Raw genomic sequence first — 11,814 nt, forward strand, 5'->3', positions numbered from 1 at the left:
CTCTCCAGAGGGAAAACTTGCCCATAAGAATCATCTCTCCACAGGCATCACTTGCCCATGAGAATCATCTCTCCAGAGGGAAAACTTGCCCATAAGAATCATCCCTCCACAGGCATCACTTGCCCATAAGAATCATATTTCCACAGGCATCACTTGCTCATGAGAATCATCTCTCCACGGGCATCACTTGCCCATAAGAATCATATTTCCACAGGCATCACTTGCCCATAAGAATCATCCCTCCACAGGCATCACTTGCCCATAAGAATCATATTTCCACAGGCATCACTTGCTCATGAGAATCATCTCTCCACGGGCATCACTTGCCCATAAGAATCATATTTCCACAGGCATCACTTGCTCATGAGAATCATCTCTCCACAGGCATCACTTGCCCATGAGAATCATCTCTCCACAGGCATCACTTGCTCATGAGAATCATCTCTCCACGGCATCACTTGCCCATAAGAATCATCTCTCCACGGCATCACTTGCCCATAAGAATCATCTCTCCACGGCATCACTTGCCCATAAGAATCATCTCTCCACGGCATCACTTGCCCATAAGAATCATCTCTCCACGGCATCACTTGCCCATAAGAATCATCTCCACAGGCATCACTTGCCCATAAGAATCATCTCTCCACGGCATCACTTGCCCATAAGAATCATCTCTCCAGAGGCATCACTTGCCCATAAGAATCATCTCTCCACGGCATCACTTGCCCATAAGAATCATCTCTCCACGGCATCACTTGCCCATAAGAATCATCTCTCCACGGCATCACTTGCCCATAAGAATCATCTCTCCACGGCATCACTTGCCCATAAGAATCATCTCTCCACGGCATCACTTCCGATATATGAATGATTTTCCACAGCCATCACTTGCTCATGAGAATCATCTCTCCACAGGCATCACTTGCCCATTAGACTCACTTTTCCACAAGTATAGTTTCCAAATGTGGACCACTTTTCTAAAAATCAAGAGCACATACAGAACACTTTTCCACATGAGTTTCTGACACACATGGACCATTGTTGAACATGAATCAGTAGCACATATATATAAACCCCTTTTCCAATATGCAGACCATTTCTTTCGGGACTTCATAATATGTTGCATCCATTTCTCCGTTCCGTTGCCAAGTCCTCATATTCATCATCACCATCGTAATCCATGTCGTCTGCTGCAACGTCATCAACGCCATCATCTGACGATTCTGAGCCGACGCCTACCGGAATATAGCCACCAGAAACACTGTCACGTGACCCATCCCGCCATTTTTGCCAGGCAGGAATGGCATATGGCTGAATGACCTTCCTCCACAAAAGAAAGGCACCGACAGTGGTTGCTGAAAAGTTGGCGATACAAAATAAACTTGATTTGTATATATTATATATTCCCTTACTTACTGAAACACTTTGACTGACTGACTGACTGAGTTTTGGTTTTACCCCGCTTTTAGCAATATTCCAGCAACATCACGGCGGTGGACACCAGAAATGGGCTTCACACATTGTACCCATGAGGGGATTCGAACCCGGGTCCTCGGCGTGACGAGCCAACGCTTTAATTACTAGGCTACCCAACCGCCCCGAAACACTTTGAACAATAGCGATTGATGTTTGATTGGCATTTTAGAAAATGCTATTTGATGAACAAAGAAGAATTTTTATTGTTTGGTACAACGTTTCAGCAGAGAACATCTATCATATGGTCTCTGGTTTCAGGGCTTGTTCTGGCCCCATCATCAGTTAACTGGCCCCATCATCAGTTAACTGGCCCCATCATCAGTTAACTCTGTTAACAGTTCCTGTTCTTTAGTCCTCAAACAGCGAGTGATATGACGCCGTGTAGAACAGTATTCCCGTAATATCGCAGGTATCAACCTGAGTGTGATTAGCTATTGCTTTACGCCGCTTTTAGCCACATTCGATCATGGCTGGAACCCAAGAAACGGTAGGAAATGGCCCCTGTGATTCGTCACTCCAAAGATTCCCGTACGACTCCCTGTCTGGGTTCAATGTTATCAGGTTGTTGCTGGTATGCCCGCCATTGTTTTAACACTGTTTATTCAAGCGACACTAATCATTCAGTTAAGCATAGAAATGATATTGCAATTTTTGTGTTGACAATGCATAAAATGGCCATAAACTATGATTTCCAGATTTGTAACTGCATTCATGGCAAACTCGTGTAATTCCGGGACAAGTCGAATGTTGACCCCTGCTCCGTGCCATGTTTCCGACTGGGATTAAGTGCTTGAGGCATATACACATTTTTATATTTTTGTATACAATGTATATACGCCTTGTATCTAAAACATGCTCAATCATACTGTATGTCAACTGAAGTCTAATTTATTTTAAAAAGCATCTGCAATATGATATATGGGAGAAATATAAGTGATAAATGTAGAATGTAGTCGCACGAGTTTGCAATGTCTCAAGTTTTTTTCGCTTGCACTAAGACTGAACATGGTATGGAAAATGGCACGAGTCGCTATTCGGCTTGTTCTGGAATAACACGACTTCGTCACGAATGTTCTTGCAGGTTACGGAAAGGGGCGAGTGCTGGCGAATGATCCTACCTGCTCCCGCAACAAAGGTGCCGCCGATAAGTTTAGAGTTGTCATGAAGGTTTGATCCTAAGTCTGAAAACAAATCACACAAACATAAGCGACTATTATTTCCCAATGCCGTATACTCAAAATCCCAATCTCAGAATGCAGAGGAAAGTGTGGGATACAACATTAAATTACTGAACAAATATCGACAAAATAAATGATGGAAAGGAAAAGTGACCCTAAACCGTTACTTTGTCATTAAACATTGAATCTGTGTTCCAAGTACGAGTTCATTTGTGGTCAGAGTACCAACCTGTCTCAACAAACACCGATTTTTCGGTACCTAGGTGGGTTTGGCACTCAGTAACAACACTGACAATATGTACAACAGCGGTTTAAAAGGTAACACTAACTAGTATGTAACAATGAGTTTAGTTTTACGCCTCACTCAGCACTATTCCAGCTATTTGTAAATAATCCAGTGATCGACAGCATGAGCATTGATCTACGTATTTGGGATACGACGTGTCAATCATGACACTGAGCCTGACCACCCGATCCCGTTAGTCGCCTCTTACGACAAGGATAGGACGGGTGTAGCACGTGAGAGATAATAACGGTACCTCGGCAGTTGTTTCATTTATCTAATTTTGTTTGTTTGTTTATTTGTTCATGATGCTGACACACGTGGTTGATACATGTCATTGTATCCCAGTTGCGTAGATTGATGCTCATGATATCAGTCACCGTATTGTCTGGTCCTGACTCGATTATTTACAGACCGCCGCCACATAGGTGATGCGGCCTTAAACAGCAGGCAAAACACCACCCCTCAGAAATATTCCTGCCTATTGATGGTGAGTTTTAATTCCGCTTCAATCAGTGTTTCAGATACTCGAGGTTGTCACCTTATTGAAACCAAGTAGGCAGTTATGGTGCTGATAAAAGAATGGTACTATTTAGGGCTGATATTATTTTCGAACCACCGATCAGCGGATCTTCGCACAACTAGGGGAAACAACTCTTTATAGCAAAATCGTGTAAATGGGGACAAGATATGCCAAAAATGAATTTAACTAACTGGACCAAATGGGAAAATAGACGCGTTTAATGTTTGACGTAACACCACATAATAGACTACCAAATCATCTCGCGTTATGCAAACCTTTCAGCGTTGCACTGATGGCAGACCCGCTATGGTGACTTGACAATCTGTAACAGAAACAGAATCTTAGATATTTCCGTTTGATTATAACAAGCGTCGAAAACCTAAACGTATTCATTGGCTTGTGAAACAGATTTGTTTAGCCAAGTGAGCTTTCGTTGTGTCACGTTGACTGTCGTCCGTCCAGGTGTCCAGTTGTCCACTCCAATTACAAGGAAACTGAAACTATGGGGTCTCTGAAAACTGCAGCGAAAGCCACCATTAAAATATCAATCAGTAACCATTACTCTGTCATATTCGTCGACATGTTGGCACATATGTCGTTTTTCCACTTTCGCAATATTGTGAAATGTTAACTTTAAATAGTTGCTGCCAACAGAGACCATATAATCTATTATATAAGGGAAATTGATGTGGAATACATCGAAGTAGGTACAAAATTGAGAAAGCATATAGTATAGGCACCACCGCACTCGTGGCATATTTTCGTCTAATAGTGACTCATATACATGTAATATAAACAAATGTACAATTGTGATTGCCAAGAACGACTGAGCGAGAAAAGCTAAAACATAGTTTTCGGGGTTATTCACTGAAAACTGTTTATCTATGTCGCTATGATATAATTTGACTTATAAAATTGTGTCTTCATTATTCTGGTGGGAAACCAAAATTTGTGCCTTTTGTAATTATCATAACAAAATACAAAGGACAGTACAATGAGAAACTATACTTAACTAATTCAAATTTCTTTTGTAATTAAGAAACTCTACCTACCTGTTCGGGGCGGTGGGGTACCCTAGTGGTTAAAGCGTTCACTCGTCACGCCGAAGACCCGGGTTCGAATCCCCAAATGGATACATTGTGTGAAGCCCATTTCTATTGTCCCCGCCGTGATATTGCTGCAATATTGCTAAAAGCGGCGTAAAACCTAACTCACTCACACATTCACCTACTTGTTCAGTGTCTCTGCAGCTAATGCTGAAGAGGCTGAAGCCAGCGCGGACATTCCGTATGTTTTCATCACGTAACAAACCTACGGGCGCCTTCTTGTTGAGTCTCTGTCTATGACGTCACTTGCGTGGTGACGTCCGTCATGGCGTATGGAAGCGGAACTTCCGGCGTTGCTGTGGAGATGTTGCTATGTATAGCAGGGACCTTTCTAAAAGAGTGGGGGTGAAAGGGTTGGGCGGAGTTGGGTTTGGTAGGGGAGAGTGTCTAATAACCTATTTTTATGGGAAATAATATCTTGGTTGTCATTATTATATCTCCCTGGTGAAAGGCATCTGTATTATATATCCATTATTCCGTTTTATTCAAAGAAAAGAGATGACATAATATAAGCCTACTTGGTCATCCAGGGTTGTTTAATCCTGAAATCTAGTCCATATTATAACAATGTTCCAGACATTCCAAGGATTGGAACATCAGCTTTTCACAGGTATGAAATCGCCCCAAGACTTCGGTGTGACGAGCAAGCGTTCTAACCACTAGGCTATCCCACCGTTCAACATGACGCCAATATCATATACTTAAAGTCGAAAGTTCATTTAATAAAAAGGCGCTTGTTTTCGTACATACCAGCACATCGGGAAATCTGTATCTTAGCCCTCTTATGGAATCTGACCTTTGAAAATCCGAATAGATAGACAGAAACGATTTCAGCACCCATGCTTGTAAAGACAACTGGTGTACATTCGTAATTTACAGACCGCTGTCATAATGAAATATTGCTGAGTGTTTGGGGTTTTTTAACGTGAGGCAATGTATTTCTTCAGGATAGAGGCCTCCTATCAATGTATAAAATGTCGGTCGTACTCGATGACCCAAGTTTTATGTTCATCTTCCTAATATCAGGATTATCGGATTGGCTTATCGCACCGAGAACAACACCAAATAAAGGGTGGGTGAATGAGATTTGGTTTAACCCCTTCTGCCCACATGCACAAAACGATCTCAGCACTAAGACGGTCCCTACTCTAACAGGGCCTAAGACAGTCGTAGTGCTCAGATCGTTTTGTGCAACTCGGCTCCGGATGTCGAGATAGTTTTTTATTCCTTTTTATTTTATTTTTTATTTGGGTGTTTGTTTTCTTCTTCCTCTTCCTTTTTGTGTGTGTGTTTGGGTTTTCTCTCTCGTTTTTGTAAGTCTGAAACGCGAAAGCTGTGCGAGAATTACGTTACACAGAAACGTTGTAAACTAAATTTCTTGTTCGCGCGAGTAAATGCAAATGCTAATATATGGCGGTTGAAAAAGAAAACTGCTAAGTCTGTGTGTTTGTGTGTGTGCGTGTTTAAAATGCGCGTTGGGCTATCTTTACGGTGTATATAGAGAGATAGCAAATGTAATTCAAGCTGTTACCTACCCACGGGGGACTCGTGATGATCTGGGTCAGAATTGGTCTTCAGTAACCAATGCTTGTCATAAGGGGCTGCTAACCAGGTCGGGTGGTCAGGCTCACTGACTTGGTTGACACATGTCATCGTATCCCAATTGCGTAGATCGGTGCTCATGCTGTTGATCACTAGATTATTTACAGAACGCCACCATATTGCTGTTTTTTTGCTGGGTGCGGCTTTAAACAAGAAACAAACTACCTACAGTGCCCATGACGATCCGATCTTAAAAGCGCTTGTCCTGAGGGGCGATCAAGGGGGTAGATCGATGCTCATGATTTTAATCACTTGATTGTCTGGTCCAGATTACTTGCAGACAACAGTCATACAGCTGGAATATTGCTGACTTAAACAAGAAAACACAACCCACTGTGTTTCTGCTGGCTGACGTTGTGTGATGTAGACGAGCCAAGCATTTTAGAAATGCCAACGAGTCTTCAGATATAGAAATTGGCTCCTATTACCTGGAAGCGTATTGCACCAGATTGATGGGTAGGACGTATGTTCATATCACAGCATAGATCAACACGGCATGGAGGTGTTTAGTAGGTTTTTATTGAAAAGATATATATCAAACTAAATTATAAACAAATTATTTTTTTCAAACCATTTCGCTCCACTGTGAGTTCAACCATTTCATGACATGTAATATACCCTCGAATCTTTTCGAGTCCAAATGGTTCAATTTCCAACACTTTCCAACACAATTCACTTTTCTGCTGACATCACTTGCCAATGGAATCAATTTCCACAAGTATTATTTGTCCATCAGAATCAGTTTTCCATATATGCATCGATTGTTCACACGAATCACTTCTCACAGGCATCATTTGGAAGTATGAATCACTTCCCACAGGCATCATTTGGAAGTATGAATCACTTTCCACAGGCATCACTCGCCCATTGGAATCAGTTTCCACAGGCATCACTCGCCCATTGGAATCACTTTCCACAGGCATCACTCGCCCATTGGAATCACTTTCCACAGGCATCACTCGCCCATTGGAATCACTTTCCAAAGGCATCACTCGCCCATTGGAATCACTTTCCAAAGGCATCACTCGCCGATACAAATCACTTTTTCACAGGCATCGAATGTTCACACGATTTATTGTTCCACAGAGGGCACTTTCCCATTAGAATTACTTCCCACAGGCACCGATTGCTACCACGAATCACTTTTCCACAGGCATCACTAGCCCATAAGAATCACTTTTCAACAGCAATTCACTTGACCATAAGAATCGCTTTTCCACAGGCAGCACTTGCCAATTAGATTCACTTTTCACATTAATCACTTGCCCATGAGCATTTTTCCACAAGCATGACTTCCCCTATAGAGTACCTTTCAACAGGCATTGCCTTCCCATAAGAATATCACTTTTCCACAGGCATCCCTTGCCCAGTAGAATCTCCCCTTTCCAAAATCACTATTACCATACGAATCACTTTCACAGGCATCCCTTGCCCATTAAAATGTTTCCTTTCCCCAGGCATCACACTTTCCACAGGTATCACATGTCCATTAGAGTTTCTTTCAACAAGCAAATTTTCCCACACGAATCACTTTTTCAAATGTATCGATTGCTACCAAGAAACACTTTTCCACAGGCATAATTAGCCCATTAGAATCACTTTCCAAAGGAATCGCTTTCCCGAAGGCATCATATGCCCATTAGAATCACTTTTCCACAGACATCGATTGCTACCATGAATCACTATTTCACAGGCATCGCCTGCCCATAAAAATCACCTTTCCATAGGCACCACTTGCCCAATAGAATCACTTTTCATTAGCCATAAGAATCACTTTTCAAAACGCACCGCTTGCCCAAAAGAATATCACTTTTCCACAAGGATCACTTGCCCACATGAATCACTTTTCAAACGTGCCGTTTCCACACGTGGACCACTTGTCTAAAAGAATCATTTTCATGCACAGACCGCTTCCTGAACCACGGTCTACTGTTTCACATGAATGACTTCCGCATATGGACCACTTTGGACTCTGAGTCACCCACAGGTAACCACTTTTGCACAAGAATCACTTGAATATATCTTCATAATATGACGCATCCATTTCTCCGTTCCGTTGCCAACTCCTCATATTCATCATCACCATCGTAATCCATGTCGTCTGCTGCAATGTCATCAACGCCATCATCTGACGATTCATAGCCGACGCCTACCGGAATATAGCCACCAGGAACACTGTCACGTGACCCATCCCGCCATTTTTGCCAGGCAGGAATGGCGTATGGCTGAATGACCTTCCTCCACAAAAGAAAGGCACCGGCGGTGGTTGCTGAAAAGTTGGAAAGACAAAATAAACCTGATTTGTACATATTATATGTTCCTTTACTTCACTGAAACACTTTGAGTGAGTGAGTTGTGTTTAACACTGCTTTGAACAGTATTCCAGTTATATCACAGACAGCTAAGTGTGTGTGACTACGGTTTTACACCGATTTTAGACAAATTCATTAAAGGCGGGGAACCCCAGAAATTTGATTCGCAGAGTGTATCCATGTGGGAAATCGAACCTGGGTCTTCGGCGTGAGGAGCGAACGTTGGGGAAGTAATAGTCTGTCTCACAGTCCCTGAACCATATTATTTTCCCCAATGCGTAGCCCTCCCTGCAATGCTAAAGCCCTAAATGAAGCAAGTCTAGATTTCCTCAGATTCAGGCCTGAATCTCTGGTCTCACTGGGGCTCCTTTTCAATTTAAATGGGTTTATTTGCTACTATCACAATTACATATATTCAGGGACTCAACGTTAGTCTAGGGAAGTAACGTCACCAATCCTTCTCTCCAGACAATAACTCCCCACGGTATTCCTCCTGCCTGCCTTTGAGTGTAATTTCATTGGACGGCTGTCTATATAGCCTCACGTCATTCGGGTCAAATCTAAGGTAGGAAAGGGTACGCCAAAGACCCCGGTTCGACTCCCTGCGTGGGTTCAGCGTAACCAGACTGTTGCTGATATGCCTGCCATGGCTGTAACACTGTTTATTCAAGCGACATAACACACTTATCAGCCAATGAAGCATGAAAGTGATGTTATAATGGCTGTGTTGATATCGCTTTTCAAATACCAAAGTGTCAATAAATACTCATTTCCACTGGCATTCATTTTAAACGCGTGTTAACCGGGATTTTAACCCCGTGTCGTGTTTCCGACTCGGATTCCGTATTAAAGGAATATTATATATATATATTTTTTACATACATCGTCTTTACACACTGGGAAAATAAAAGGTGAATCATTAAGCAAAATGTAAGAAGTAGTCGGACTTATATATTAATTGGCAATACTTCTAGCTTTGTCCGTTTGAGCTCAGTGTGAGTGAGTGAGTTTAGTTTTACGCCGCACTCAGCAATATTCCAGCTATATGGCAGCGGTCTGTAAATAATCCAGTCTGGACCAGACAATCCAGTGATCAACCCTTTGCGCTCAGACGGAACCCAATCGCAAAAATGGCAACGAGATGGTCACGAGTCGCTATTCGGCTTGTTCTGGAATAACACGACTTCGTCACGAATGTTCTTGCAGGTTACGGAAAGGGGCGAGTGCTGGCGAATGATCGATCCTACCTGCTCCCGCAACCAAGGTGCCGCCGATAAGTTTAGAGTTGTCATGAAGGTTTGATCCTAAGTCTGAAAACAAATCACAGAAACATAATCGAATCAGCTGTTACCATAGGATGCAGGGGTAGAATAACGATCAAAGGGAATCTTCAAATATTGAATCTGTTTACCAAGTACCGTTTGTGGTGAGTGTACCAACCTGTCTCAACAAACACCGAGTGAGTGAGTGAGTGAGTTCTCAACAGACACCGAATCCTGGGTACCCAAAGGGGTTTGACAGAGGTAATAAAATCAACAATACTGAGAATAAGTATAATGATAGCGGTTTCATCTGTAACACTATAACCTGCGAGGTAGTTGTAGTAGGTAGATATACTGAGTGTGGCGTAAAACTAAACTCACTCACTCACGCATAATGTGGATAATACCATTATTAGTGAAGTTGTTTTATAAGAGATCTATTAATTATGTTGATCAGTGATTTGTCTGGTCTTGAATCGTTATTTACAGACCCAACATAGCTGTAATATTGCTGAGTGCGGTTGATAACATAAATCTTTGAACACAATATATATTTTAGGACACAAGATAAAAATCGACTTCCAACCTGAAAATGTTTTGATTTTGATGAGATTACCTATTGTGTTCAAACAATCGCCAAAAACGCAGAAGTGTTGATCGCCACAATTGCACAAGTAAAAATCACTTTACCTGAAAATGTTTATTGAAATTGTGCATTAAAAAGTATCGCCACAACGCAAAAAAATCACCCTCCATTTGAATTTGTTCAGCAAAGGGCATGCGCTGTCTGGCTATAAAAATCCAGATTACTTTCGGAAATCGGCATTCGTTTTGAAGGAGTTTCAAGGTCAAATCACTACGCCACGTCTTGACACTGCGACACGGAACATCGCCATTGAAAGAATGAACGCTGGAGATTACCAATCTTCTGTTGCCAGGCGTCTGAATGTTAGTCTGTGCACGATATCACGGCTTGCAGCTCGTTACAACCAAACAGGTATAACAAATGACCGAACCCGTACAGGCACACCTCGAGTCACCACTGTAGCCCAAGATCGGTACATCCGGGTACTACATTTGCGTGATCGTACTGCCACGGGTGAGAGCACAGCAGCCAGAGTGCCTGGACTTCGGAGGATATCTGGTCAAACTGTACAGAACAGGTTCAGAGAGATTGGACTTAGAGCCAGGATACCCGACGTCGGGACCGTGCTACGTCGTCACCATCGCGCTCAACGTCTCCATTATCTAAAATTATCCACTTGGTTGTATAGACATTTCCTTTTTCTAAACTGATGTTAAAAGTCATGTACTAAGGCCTATTTGTGGACTGGTTATACATGTTTGAAAATACAACCTTTTCGCAACAGATTTCTGGCATATGCATTTCATTTTGGGGTTAGTATATGAAATGTTGGTCTATCTCCGTGACCCAGTTTACATCTTCATCGTCCTGATACTGGGATTATCCGATTGTTCTTGTCGAGGACAATACCCAATATATGGGTGGGTGAATGAGTTGGGGGTTTAATCCCTTGGCCCACATGCACAAAACGATCTTAACGGACTTAAGACAGTCCTGGTGCTCGTTTCATCGTTTAGGTTTTTTGGTTCTTTTTATTTGTTATACTTTGTCTTTATTTCTGTGTTTGTTTTGTTCTGCTACTGAAAATGTCTAAGCTTAACAAATCTCATAATAATAAAGACTACCAAATCATCTCGCGTTATGCAAACCTTTCAACGTTGCACTGATGGCAGACCCGCAATGGTGACTTGACAATCTGTAACAGAAACAAAACCTTAAATTGTAAAACACAAAGGCATTCACATGAAACAGGTCTTTTCAGATCAGACTGAAAGTCAAGTGAGCTTCTGTTGTGTCACTTTGACTGTCGCCCGTCCAGTTGTCCGCTTGTCCGCTGCAATTACAAGGAACATTGCTATGGGGTTCCTAAAAATTGCCGCGGCAGCCAGTTTTAAAATATCATTTAATGACAATTACACTGTCATATTTGTCGACATTTGATACGTCTTTGGAAGTGGAGCGTAGAATATATCTTCCATTTTCGCAA

General features: G+C 42.1%; 1 long non-coding RNA gene across 1 annotated transcript; it reads right to left on the reverse strand.

Moving 5' to 3' along the window:
- Positions 1 to 8,304: 8,304 nt before the first annotated feature.
- LOC124287644 lies at positions 8,305 to 11,524 on the reverse strand. Its single transcript, XR_006901295.1, has 3 exons — positions 11,477 to 11,524; positions 9,728 to 9,790; positions 8,305 to 8,437 (listed from the first exon to the last, which is right to left on the reverse strand). It is a non-coding gene; the product is annotated as an uncharacterized LOC124287644 (long non-coding RNA).
- Positions 11,525 to 11,814: the final 290 nt, after the last annotated feature.

Source organism: Haliotis rubra, unplaced genomic scaffold (genome assembly GCF_003918875.1).
Source record: "Haliotis rubra isolate DU_JTF1 unplaced genomic scaffold, ASM391887v1 Scf403, whole genome shotgun sequence".
Lineage (NCBI taxonomy): Eukaryota > Metazoa > Mollusca > Gastropoda > Lepetellida > Haliotidae > Haliotis > Haliotis rubra.